This window comes from Falco punctatus (assembly GCF_963210335.1).
Source record: "Falco punctatus genome assembly, chromosome: 6".
NCBI classification, from domain to species: Eukaryota; Metazoa; Chordata; class Aves; order Falconiformes; family Falconidae; genus Falco; species Falco punctatus.
Window position 1 is genome coordinate 85,720,058 of NC_137585.1, and position 12,129 is coordinate 85,732,186.

Consider the following 12,129-nt stretch of genomic DNA (forward strand, 5'->3'; position numbering starts at 1 on the left):
ACTAAGTGCAAAAAATAGGGTCTACTGTATCCCATCTGTGTCAGGATGACTGTATTTCAGCTGTTGGGTTGCAAATGAATGACCACCAGCTTGACTCAGATTTCTGAAGTTCTCACAGGCTGCCTGGACAAAACTTGTAGGTGGAAGCAGACAAGAGATCTGAGAATTCAAATGGATGATAACTTGGTTTCCAGGCAGTTCCCGGTTCTACCTGTAGGCCTTTCACTGCCAGGGACTGAAGAGCCATCTGCTAGGTTCCAGAAAAATCATGAGAAAGACATATGATTTTTTTTTTTTTAAATTTTAAATAAAGATTTCTTCTTTCCTCCTACCTGTTTTATTCCTAGTCTCCATTCCTGGTTTCCATTGCCCTGAAACTTTCATGCTTTTCGAGAGCTGTGTTTTTTTAGGACAACTCTGCGTATGGAAAGAACTCAGTAAATAAAGTAGTTTATAACTGGGAGAAGTTAGCCTATTCCCTTTAGTTATTCAGCTTCTTCAACAGAACTGATTGCCAAGCTGATTTTTTTAGTTGGCCTAGTTTGATATTGGCCCATTTCACTTTAATCAAAACAGACCATAGAATGAAATAACTTTTAAATTTGAAAAGCTGAAAACATTACTGAAATTCACTGTCTGGAGGACTTTTCTGTTTCTATAGCTTCAGCCATAGAGATCTAGAGGGAAAACCAGAGAGGCAAAAGCTGAGACTCAGCTTTTCACTTGGGTGAACAGAAGAGGGAAATGGCTTTTGCCTCATTCTCCTTCTGTTACTTCTTAAACTAGAATACTTTAGAAGTTCAGTTAAACAGAAAAATTGATTGCCCATGTCTGGAACAAAGTTGAACACAATTGCAGGTCAAGAAGCTCAAATTAAAATTTGTGGGAATTACCAAATTATCTCAAGATATTCTTAAAGACACAGGCTTTAAGCTGATGAAATATTTTGGAATGCATCTGTTGGACTCAGACACCAAAGATGTTTAGACTCTGAAATATAATCTCCCTTGGAGTTTTTAAAGGTATTTGAAATTAGTAGGATTACTCCACAGAATCAGAGCATTCCCCAGCTCTGCTCTGTCCCCCTCTCTAAACATCTAAGTACACTTGTAACTCCATTCCTAAGAAGCTTGGAAATGTTCAGGTATGTTATTGAGCAAGGCTACAATGTAATTAAATATTCATAGCTTGGATAAGAATAAAGTTTCTATAAAATACATGTTGCTGAACGTCTCATTCTGCTTTCCAAAATGCATTACTCCTCTTGAAACCAACAGGTTAAAGTTGGAAGATAGTTCTCTCTTACTCTTAAAGGAGATATTTAAAATAGAATTTTCTCTTGCTTTCAGCCTGTAAAGGAATTTTCATAGGTGTTAAACCATAAACGCCTCTTGGAAGGCTGGCACAATGTGCAGTATACATCTTTACAGTTAAAATGCCTCAGATCTGTATTTTAAACACGTAGTTCTGACCTAATAGTGTCAGTTAGCTGTAGATTGGCTTAAGTTGTATCTCAGTTTGGATATGAGGGTTGGACTACAGATCTGGAGTCGATGACTGTGTTTTATAGCTGGCTGCCTGTTTTGCATGGTGTGGATTTTAGCACTGTTCAGGCATTTCATACGCTTACTGAGTGGAAAGACCAACATTAACACGTCTGATGTGGAGCAGCGCAGTAAAAGGATAGCACAAAGGCCTTCCTACTTGTGAACAAGTCCACTAGATGTCCCTCCAGCTCTTTGTGATGATAACTCAGACCAAATGGCTCAGAGATGAAGAGCACTGCAGTTTATGTCCCATATCTTGTGTACGTAGCCTGGCCTGGCTTCCTACAGAAGTTATGAGACCAGCATAAATCCAGTTTCAGAAGCGGAAGGTAGGCACCTTCCTTCCATATATGTACACACGCGGTTTTGATCTTTCAAACTTTTTTTGTCCTTCTAACTTTCCTTTTTGACAGAGCTTTTGCAGTAATTCGAATGGAAGGAAAATGCAATCTTACCGTATGGATAGTAGGTGGATATAACACTGGGGTGGAAAACAGTGCAGTTGTAGGTTTTGTCTGGCTTTTTACAGGGAAAAGACAACTTAGCTCAGTCTCAACATTCCTACTCTGCAGGTGAAGCCTAGTCTGCGAGTTAATGTAACATGGCGGTCTAGTTAGGTGGCCTGATCAGCCATTCCGTCTTGCTATGAAAGTGGCCAGCTCAGGTACCTCAGAAAAGTTAAGACACTTTTTCGCTACACCCTGAAACATGAAGATTAATCTCCTCTGAAGTGCTGTTAACTCTGTTCCATATTTTCTTGTGCCATCTCTGAACAGGTAATCTCCTTTTCATCTCTCTACCGTCCTGATGCTTGTGACAACTGGAAATGTAGTTCCAGAGTTTGAGTGACTATCATGTGAGATGATGTTCTATTTTGATTGCATATCCTCTTACTTTTGTGTTTCAACACAGTGAATATGAGTCTCTCAGCCTTGTTCTTTGTGTTTTTTAATCCCATAGCCTCTTATTCACCTGCTTTCTAAGAAAAAGAATCCTCATATTCTTATGATTTCTACTAATATCCCTACTCTCTCATCACATTTCATTTGAATTTTCTCCCTCAATTTCTCTGTTATATTTTGCTTGGTGGGGTGACTAGCGTGGCATAAATTTCTTTAGATGACAAAACCACAGAAAGTGGGACTAATATATTGCTAACTTCTTAACAAGGTCACCAATTCATACATAGCTGTATGGAACAGTATGTCCATATTTCTCTTGGCAAGATAATATGCAAGGAATATTAGATGCAGGCAAAATAAATTAGTTAAGATACAGAAAAAAATAGCCCTTTGGGTAGCTTCATCTGCAGCACTACTCATATAATGATTACACAGACTGAGAGTTATTTTTAATAGAGATAAATTGTGTTGAAAATAAGGGGTATTGCTTTATAATTAGGAGGTGCTTCTGTTGTTAAATTTAATGTGACCACTCCATTATCTTCTGCTTGCTGTGCATCCTGTCTCTTGAAGCACATCTCCTGTACGGTGACATAGCAGGTGTATCTAGATATAGAGTTAATAGAGAGTTAGGAAGTGCTCTCTAGAAACCTTTGCTAGATGTCAGGGATGTGAATGGTGTAGGGCAGACACTTCCATTTTGATCTTCTGCTGTAGGTTTATACTATAATCCCAGACAACAAATGCTTGGTTATATGATGTGGTAAATAAAAGCGAGGAGACCTCAGACAAAAAAACCTGGTGATTCAGAGAGACAAGGACAGTGCTATTTAGAACCAGAGCAATAGTGCCTCAGATCCTCTAGGTTCCTTCTGCCCCAGCTGTGATCGGCATAGCCCAGTTATGAAATTTAATATTAGAGCTGAAGATGTGGATAAAACATGGTGGAAAGAATTATTTTCTCTGGAAGGAGACACAGAATGCCTTGAATATATCTAGCAATGACAGTGAGTGGAGTGGAGTGAGGATGGGGGGAAAGAGAGTATACAAAGAGGCAGCAATGTTCCTGTGCTGATTTACATTAGTAAATCAGACCACTGCACTCTGAGTGGGCTCTGGCACAGAAACAAGCCCTTATCAATAAAACAAGCTAACCTATATCCAAAACAGAAGGTGGTAACACTCAATCTCTGCTAAAAGCAAAGACCAAATTTTGTTTTTCTCTGTTGAGAATTTGACTTAAATCATGTAAGACATTTTTCTCTGACCACAGGCACACAGGAATTTTAGAAAACTGCAAGTCAGTTTGCTGTGGGGAAAATAGTTCCAGTTTTATATTTAAAAAAAAAAAAAAAAAAAAAAAAGAAAAAGGAAAAAAAAAGGGAGAAAATCAGAGAAGTTATCCCTATGCTTGTAGGATTTCCTGGAGCAAGCAGAAGTGGGGAAGCTAGTGATATTGTCCTGCACTGGGAATTTGGAAGCCAGGACTCAAATGTGCAAGGACCTGTATAAAATTGTTACAAAGGGACAGGACAGGTTTTACCTTGAATATTTAGCAGTGTCAGAGACACATCCAAACCTTTTGGTGATGGTAAAGTCTATGTTCATATGCAGGCTGGGTTGCTAAGGAGTCAGCCTAGCAATAATAAGGGATCTGGTGATCCCCTGTACCCCCATGACATCTCCCTTTTGGTTCTTCTAGCCTGCTTTGATCCTTTGTACCTGCTGTTGTTTTGTTACTGTTCCTGTAGTATTGCCTGTGACGGGTAGAAGGGAGCAGAGGAAGAAATTAGGAACATGTTTTCTGCTTTCTCTTCTTCTTACCTTTTCTTCCAGCTTTCCTCTCTTCCTCTCTGCTTAAATCATGGGAAGGAAGATTAGAGGTTGATGGGGAATTCCTTTCCTATCTCTGTTCCCCTTCTGAAAGAAAAACAGGTGCCTGTACTAGTCCTCTAACTCCTTCTAGTCCTAAAGTTGTCACTGGATGTCTCCATCTTACCCAACCACCTGACTGTTTTCCTATCCAGTTCCCCTGTTTGCCAGCTGCTGCTTTTAGGGACTGTTCAATAGAAAGGATCACTATTTGTTGGTTAGTTAGACGTGTCCATGATAGAAGTCTTCAGAAGGGCAATACTGATTAAGTTGTTTTCTGCTGAAGTTAATGGCTCATAATTTTACAAGTATCTCATTGGCAATGTTGAGAGTCTACATGAAAATACATTTCAGGATCAAGTCACTATTATAGAAATTGGCTTATGTTGTTCAAGTAGTAAATAGCCTTGTCTGCACCAAATTTTTCACTTTGGATCAGGGATGCAAACTGATGTACATGTAATACATTGATGGTGCTATTTGCCATCTCAGACACATAAAGATGAATGCATAAACTTCTGACCTTGCTTTACTTTGTAAGATAAGCCACACTACTGATCCTTGCCTGGACAGATGGTCATCATTTATCATGTAAAAAGAATCATCAAACTATGTAGGATTCTTTGTGCAATATTCTTCAGGGCGGTTGCCACAGGGAAATAATTCACTTTTATTTATTTAGAAAATGGCTTTTACTAAATCCCTGCCTGTTACACCTCAAGCCTTCCTTGCAAAACATAAGACAGAGAACAAATCAATCAAACCAATAATATACATATGCTATGTTTTCCTGTTGGACAAAAATGTCCCATTTGGAATTGACTGACAAGAATAAGATCTTCTTTTCCTTATTTGTTAGTATTTTTGAAATTAGGTAATATTAATGTGATAATGGAAAATCAAGAGATAAACATTACTTGTTAAACACTGAAATCTATTTTGTAGTTCAGTCATAACAGAAAATTCATGACAATAAAGCCAAGCAAGAACACTATTAATTGTTTTAGATGGAAATATTTCCTTGATAACAATGTCAGTATTTTCCGTGTGTCTGTTTTCTTTATCTTTTAGAAAGACTGTTATTTGAGAAGCAATCTCTATATAGTAACAGCAACTGCAATTTTAGTACTTTGAAAGACATTGCTTCATAATTGTCAAAATCCTCCTCAAATATGTCTATTTGGATTCATTTTTTACAGGTCAAATGATAAGCATGAGCAGGCTGTTAATGATTTCAGATTCCAGACTTGCAATCTAGTAAATATTAGTCTGATACAGGGCTATAATAAAGTGCTCCTTCTTTCTGATGACACTATTTTAAACAACACAACTGAAAAAAGCTTACTTGTCAAGGGTGATAAGACTTAGTCCTACCCTGGAGAACATGGCAAAATCAGATTGCATCTAGGTTGTGTCTTTGGGATTGTCTGTCAGTGGAAATTTAATTTGTGCTTATGAAGTTCACACTGTGGGTATGCTCGTGATTACATGGTGTAGGTTTTTAGGGATACAGCTTGGTGAGATCATTCGCATGCATTCAGCTTTCACCAGAAAGGAAAGGTTCATGTTGTAACAAGGGTGAATTCTCAACCCATAACTTAATTACCTTGTCACGAGCATGAGAGAGGCCATTTGAAGATCTGGATTTATTTTCCTTCTTCACTCTCCCATTTCTTTTTGATTGTTAATTCTCAGGAGAAGAAATACATGATGGGAAGTGAGCCTAAACCTCTCCTCACTGCTCTTGGAGAACTTGTGAACTTGAGTTTTTAATAGTACCATTTCTTTAATAAACTATCAGAAAAAAAGAATCTACAGATTGGCTTCCATATGAGTCACAGCTAATACGGAACAGAAGGGTTTATAGTATAGTCGGTGACACCATTAATAAGTTACCTGGTTTAGGAACAACGGTAGATATTTGAATAAAATATGCCAGTTTCTTAAAAATAAATGCAAGCAAGATTTCACTACTGTTCTCTGACCTGAATTATCTTCTCTTCACAGTAAAATCTGTGCATATTAATGAATAATTGCTACAGACAGTCCTGGGCATCAAGTGCATGTCTCGACTGTGTCTAACGTAGAGTAAGACGTGGGTGGCCCCCTTCTCCCATACTCCATAGGGAGTAAACCCAGGCAGGGAGGGCAAGCAGGGAAGGCAGGTGGTGTGACATGCTCCCATAGCTGCCCCAGGACAGATTGGGACAGCAGAGCTGATGATGGTTCTGACACTCTGTTATCAAATTTAGGAAGCAAAACATGCCAGTAAGATGGGTTCATTTGTAATAAAATGCATATTGACCTTAGCTCTTCCGCACCCTATTCTGTCACGTGTATTTTACACTAGTATGAGTTTCAATTGAAAGTGTGGGGCATCTCCTGAGATGGGCTGGTACTTGTGCCCCTTGTGAAGTGATGAAAATGACAGCACCAGTTATGTAAGAACAGATCACCTTTACCCTAATTTTGTCAGATCAAAAGCTGTCTCTTCACAATTCTATGTGTGAGTGTGGTATTAGCAAAAGCTAAAGTAATACTTTGGTTATTAATGGGCATAAAGGATGTTTATTGAAAGGTGTAGTTCATTGGACACTCTCTGAACTGAGTTTCTCAGAAGTCAACGATTTGTCTACTGTGCTGAATGTCATGGAAAACACTTTTTCCATTTTAGTCATCCTATTTACTATGTGCCACTTCTCAAAACTGTTCACGATGCTGTTGTTCTTTCCTCATGTTTTCATCCTTTTCTTTCTGTACATTAGGTTATTTTGGTCCAGGCTGTTATTTTCTTTCAGCTGGGTAGTTAAGAGAGCTGGTTTCACTCCTTTTATGCTCATGCTGAATTTGCCTCATTTCTATTTTGTTTTTCAATTCATACGTCAGCAGAGATCTCTAGTTACAACAGCTTCATGTTTCCTGGAAGTTCTGCGTCACAGGGCCAAATTTATACCTGGTGCATTTTCCACTGACACAGAAATTACACCAGGAGTGAATCATTCTCTGCTGTTTATATTCATCTGGTCTTTTTTTTCCCCTCAGACATTGTTCATTTATATTAATCATGTAATTGTCGTCATTTGAATGATACGAAATCAAATTATGTTGTGTTGGGGACTTGGCAAAGAAAAGAACAATAAAATAGAATTATGGAAGTCACAGATCCATGCTAGATCTGTTTCTTTCACATAATGTACGTAGTACTCACAGTAAGTACTAACTCTTATTGCACTCTATTTTTCACTGCTCTGAACAAAAGAAATGTAAGATGGGAAAATAGATTTTAGAGATAATCTTGCATTTGGGAGTACAGGAGCTGCAGATACCTCTGACCCCTATACAGGATGAGAGATGACTAGCAGTCAACCAGCTTTAAAGTGATGCACACTTAAAAAGATGTAGAGCAACCCTTCTGAGGTCTGTTATGGGTGCCTAATGTGTAGTTAAATGATGATGATTTTAATTGTGTTTGTTAATAATCCTAGAAAGCTACACATACAAAAAGGTAAAAAACCAACTGTCGTTGCAAAATATTCAAATCTAGTGGCTTCCTTCTCAATGCTGTCTGGTTGGCAGCAGTCGGGAGAGACAAGCATAAGAAAAACGTGATTTTTTAATTCTCAGTTCTATGGCTGTCTTCACTCTGGTCCTAAAATAGCCAATAAAGAAATAGGCTACATCCCTGAATCTCTTGGCTGCAGTACATTCAGTGAGTCTGTGGGGATGGTCCCCGCACTGCTGACATAGCAGCAAGAACTGTAAGAAGGCAGAAGAGTTTCTGAAACCGCTTCATTGATTTTCCCGAGTTGAGAGGCAGCAGTACCTAGCCAGTTATTATACACTCCTTGCCAGCTGGCCAATATACTGGCACAGGGTAGTGGGATCTGGCTGTGAGACCCTTCCCTGCCCAGCCCACCCCTAGCTGGGAAGGGCAAAGGAGTTCTGAAAAATAATCTGGATTTTATCTGGATCATCATGATGATAAACACTGTTGTCTCCCACCATACTAAGGCTGAATTCAATGCACCATGAGGGGCCTTCTTATTGGTGCCTTGCAAGGAGCACTCTGCAATGGAAAAAAAAAAAAAAGTTGTAGAATGTATATAGTTTGCTCGATGAAAGAGGAAATCTTCACACATTAATAAAATATATTCTGGAAGTCTTCCTTCCTGCATCTGCTCTTCAGCGATGCATATCGCACAGTACCCAGTTATTTTTTGTGAAGTCTGTTTAGATTGGTGGCAATAGGTGGGGCAGGTTCTGTTTATAGAAGGTGAATGTATGGCAGCTCTGGAGCCTGCATACCGCATTTTAAACTCACTACGAGGCAGCTTCTGCCTCAACCCTGTAGCAGAACTGTGAGCTGGGGAGAAGGAATGAGCCCTAACTTCTGTATCTTCTGCACTCCAGTGCTGTGATGGGCTGGAAAATTACTCTTAGCTCTGGCATCAAAGTGAAGTAGATTAGGGCCAGGATAGATGCACCTGTGGGTGCTGGAGTGTGTCAGTAAGTCTTCCTGGCGAAGATGGCTGGTGAAATGGGTCCGAAAGTATGAAGCATCAAATTAAGAAAGAGATGCAAGGAGAGCTGGGGAGGGAGTCAAGGTGAGAGTCTTTTGTAATGCATGTGTTCAATGTCCTTGCCGTCATACGTATTTTTGTAGAAATAAAAGTTATCTAATCCTCGTGTGCTCTCTTTTTCAGACTATAAATGAAACGAGGAAAAATACTTTTGGGTTCTATTTCAGTTGTCAAAACTATCAGCAAATTTAATCCTAAATTCACTAAAACATTGTGTCCAAAAGAAAAAGACAAGCTTTGCCAACTGTATTTTTGCAAATTTGTGGTGGAAGCATGAAGAAGCGCCATACTTTATTCACTAAACAACCAGACAGAAAAACTACTCTATTCTTACTTCTTCCTACCCAATCATTCTGGACTGGAATTTCTGAAGATGTGGGAAACCCAGATTAAATTCTCTTGCAATTCAAGGGGCTTTGAACCCATATCTTACAACAGAGTTCACTAACCACTATTGTGTGTGTTACTCCAGAGTGGATTTTTCTCAAGTACTCTTCTTAATGATGTTCAGCATTGCATAGAATACTAAAGTTTTTGGTGGAGGAGTGATAGGAGCTTAGTAGCTTTGCCTGTTTTTCTCTCTTTACCCTGATGTATGTTTCATGTAAAGTGAACATACTCCAATAGCAGAGATTAAGAACAACACTCAAGTATACCTTAGAGTGGTTCAGACTCGCTCTGGGAGATGGGAGACAAGAGTTTAACTGCCCCTAAGAAGTGGAGAGGTCCTGTGTCCTCAAATAATCTTAACTCCAAATATGCCATATCTTTCAAATACTCTAATGCTGCACTGTTAATGTATGTGATAGGAGGAAGAGGTGCTCATTATTTATTTCCTCAAATCTGCCTCCTCTTTTATTTCAAATACAAAAGCCCTAATACTTTCATTGATGGTTCCTTCAAGCATGTTCACCTGTGACAGAACTAGAGTGACAAATATAAAACCTCATTGTGAAAGATGTAGGACTGCACTCATGAGAGCCTTTAGGGAACAGACGCAAGTGCCCATCACAATCTTCTGGTAGCAACCAAACAGCAGTGAACAAGCTGTTTTAAAGTAATCTCACTCAGCCTTAACAGGTCCTGCAGGAATATCAGCAGCACCTCCACATCACAGACTGATGAGAGATCAAGTAAAATTGGCAGGAATACTTACTATTTTGAATGATAAGTAATTATAATAGAGAAAATAAAAGAAAGCAGGAGTAATGCTCAAAACTACAAAGACTAATGTGAGCATTTACACATGAATGTGACTTGCAGTTCTTTATCTCCCAGTATGTGATCTTCAGCAAATTCAGACCGAATACTGTCTTTGTTCACTGCTGTAATAGCTACAAACCTCCTTAAAGGAAAGACCCTTTTACTTTTATCATCCTATCAACTTCATGTGAAATAGAACCTGGCTGTCTAAAACAGTCTTGTGTCTCAAGGTGCTCTACAAAGTAGGAGCTTTGTAAGAAACTGATTGTGCACTGACAGATAAGCAAATGGAATGGACAGGTGTGTTTGACAGTAACTTTTACACAGTGTTTTGTTTGAAAGCCTGGAAGAGCTGTCCAGCTGTGTTGCGTAATCTTGTTACATTTTTTTCATGCCATAAAGTCAGGCTGACAGAACTAGGATGTGATGAAAAGAAACGGCTCATACACATTTAAGTGGACCTCTAGCTTATCAGGCTGTTGCTAAACAACGGTAACTTGGATTGTGTGCAGATGGTTTCCATGTGGTGGGAGGCCTGTCTTTGTGTGGTTCTGACATGGGAATGCCATTTTCAATATGAATTAATGTATAACAAATTGTTCATAGGTTGATTAAAGATTTATGTCTTGCAAGACAAATTCTCCAGTGCTTTAAACTATTATTGACACAATGATGGCAGTTCCCAAATGCGAATATTCCTCCACATCAGCTTATATCAATGCTATTTAGCTGTTGTTTAAATATTTAAAACTCAATTTTAGTTTAAAATGCAGGCATCATGAAAGGTAGTACGTACTTGTTTTTAAACAGCTGAAAAGGCAGGAAACGATTGGAAGTACAGTTATTCATACACTTGATTTGAAGCGGTTTGCTGGTTAGGGTAGTACATTTAATTTCAGAGTAATGTCTTTGTTCTTCCTGCAGGTTTTGGAACAATATGTCCATATTATGAATTCACTCTGATGAATATTTCTTGCCTCTCTATTTCACACAGATATCCAATGCACAGCATGAGCAAATATGAGAAGAAGCATGATAAGCATTTCAAAATTCAGCCCAAATATCATCAAATATATTCCTCACTGGAAAGAGAAACTATAACTAACCTACTAAAACTTTTCACTGTGGATGGTCGCAGTTGCTTTAGTTTCTTTTAGGAGCACATCCTGTGGTATTTTGAACCATGGATAAAACCTCATGGTTTGTGTTTTACTTTGAGAAGATAGGTTAACTGCCAGATTCAAGAGCATGCCTTCTCAGAGACACCTCTTTGTAGGGAACTCAGATTCCTTTATGAAAAACTAGGGATCTAAATTCTTCCAAATTTGCACTCCAGCCACAGGACCTAGCTGCATATGTAGAACAACACAAATCCTGGCTTTCTTGGCTCTCTGACTAGGTGTAAGCATGTCAGAGTTTTAGCAAAAGCTTTGAAACTGCTGTCTGTGCTACTGGGGCTCTTAAATTTCCACAGATGCCCTTTAAATAAGGCACAGCTTTCACTGCACCTGGGGATCAATAGTCACCTGGTAGCAGAGTGTAACGGTCCCTGGCACTGGCTGTTTGTGGTCAGCATAACCCGGACTAACTAACTGTGACTCTGAGACTTTTGTCAAGTGACCTGGAGCCTCCCAGCAGAGAGTGGATGATGATATAGTATATTGATTTTCTTAGTCCTTTCTTTCACGGAGAGATCTATGTTACTTTTCTAAAATATGCCTTGCTTAGCATGTCTGCCATCAGCCATGACTTCACAGCGTCTTATTTTCCATTTCTAGTGCTGCAGTTGTTCTCTGGGCTTAGTGGCTTTATCACGACAGTTTCTCATGGCTTATGATTAGGTTGCACTCCCACTGATGCTCAAGGGTGATTAAGCCATTCCTTTCTAAAGAGCACAGCCGATGGCTGATAGCCCCTGCTGCTGATATGGCAATTCTGCCCAGTAATTGTTCCATCCCAAAGCAGCTATGCTGGGAAGGAATGGCAGAACTTCAGTTTCTTTTAGAGCAGGTGAACAACGTGTCT

General features: G+C 39.1%; 1 protein-coding gene across 1 annotated transcript in view; it reads left to right on the top strand.

The window, feature by feature from the left end:
- The window catches only part of IL17REL (interleukin 17 receptor E like), a 123,002-nt gene that overhangs the window by 82,914 nt on the left and 27,959 nt on the right, over window positions 1-12,129 (top strand). Inside the window, exon 17 of the mRNA XM_080393999.1 lies at window positions 1-12,129. This exon is cut by the window's left edge and continues 31,094 nt beyond it; it is cut by the window's right edge and continues 27,959 nt beyond it. The gene's annotated coding sequence lies outside the window, so the exon portion shown is untranslated.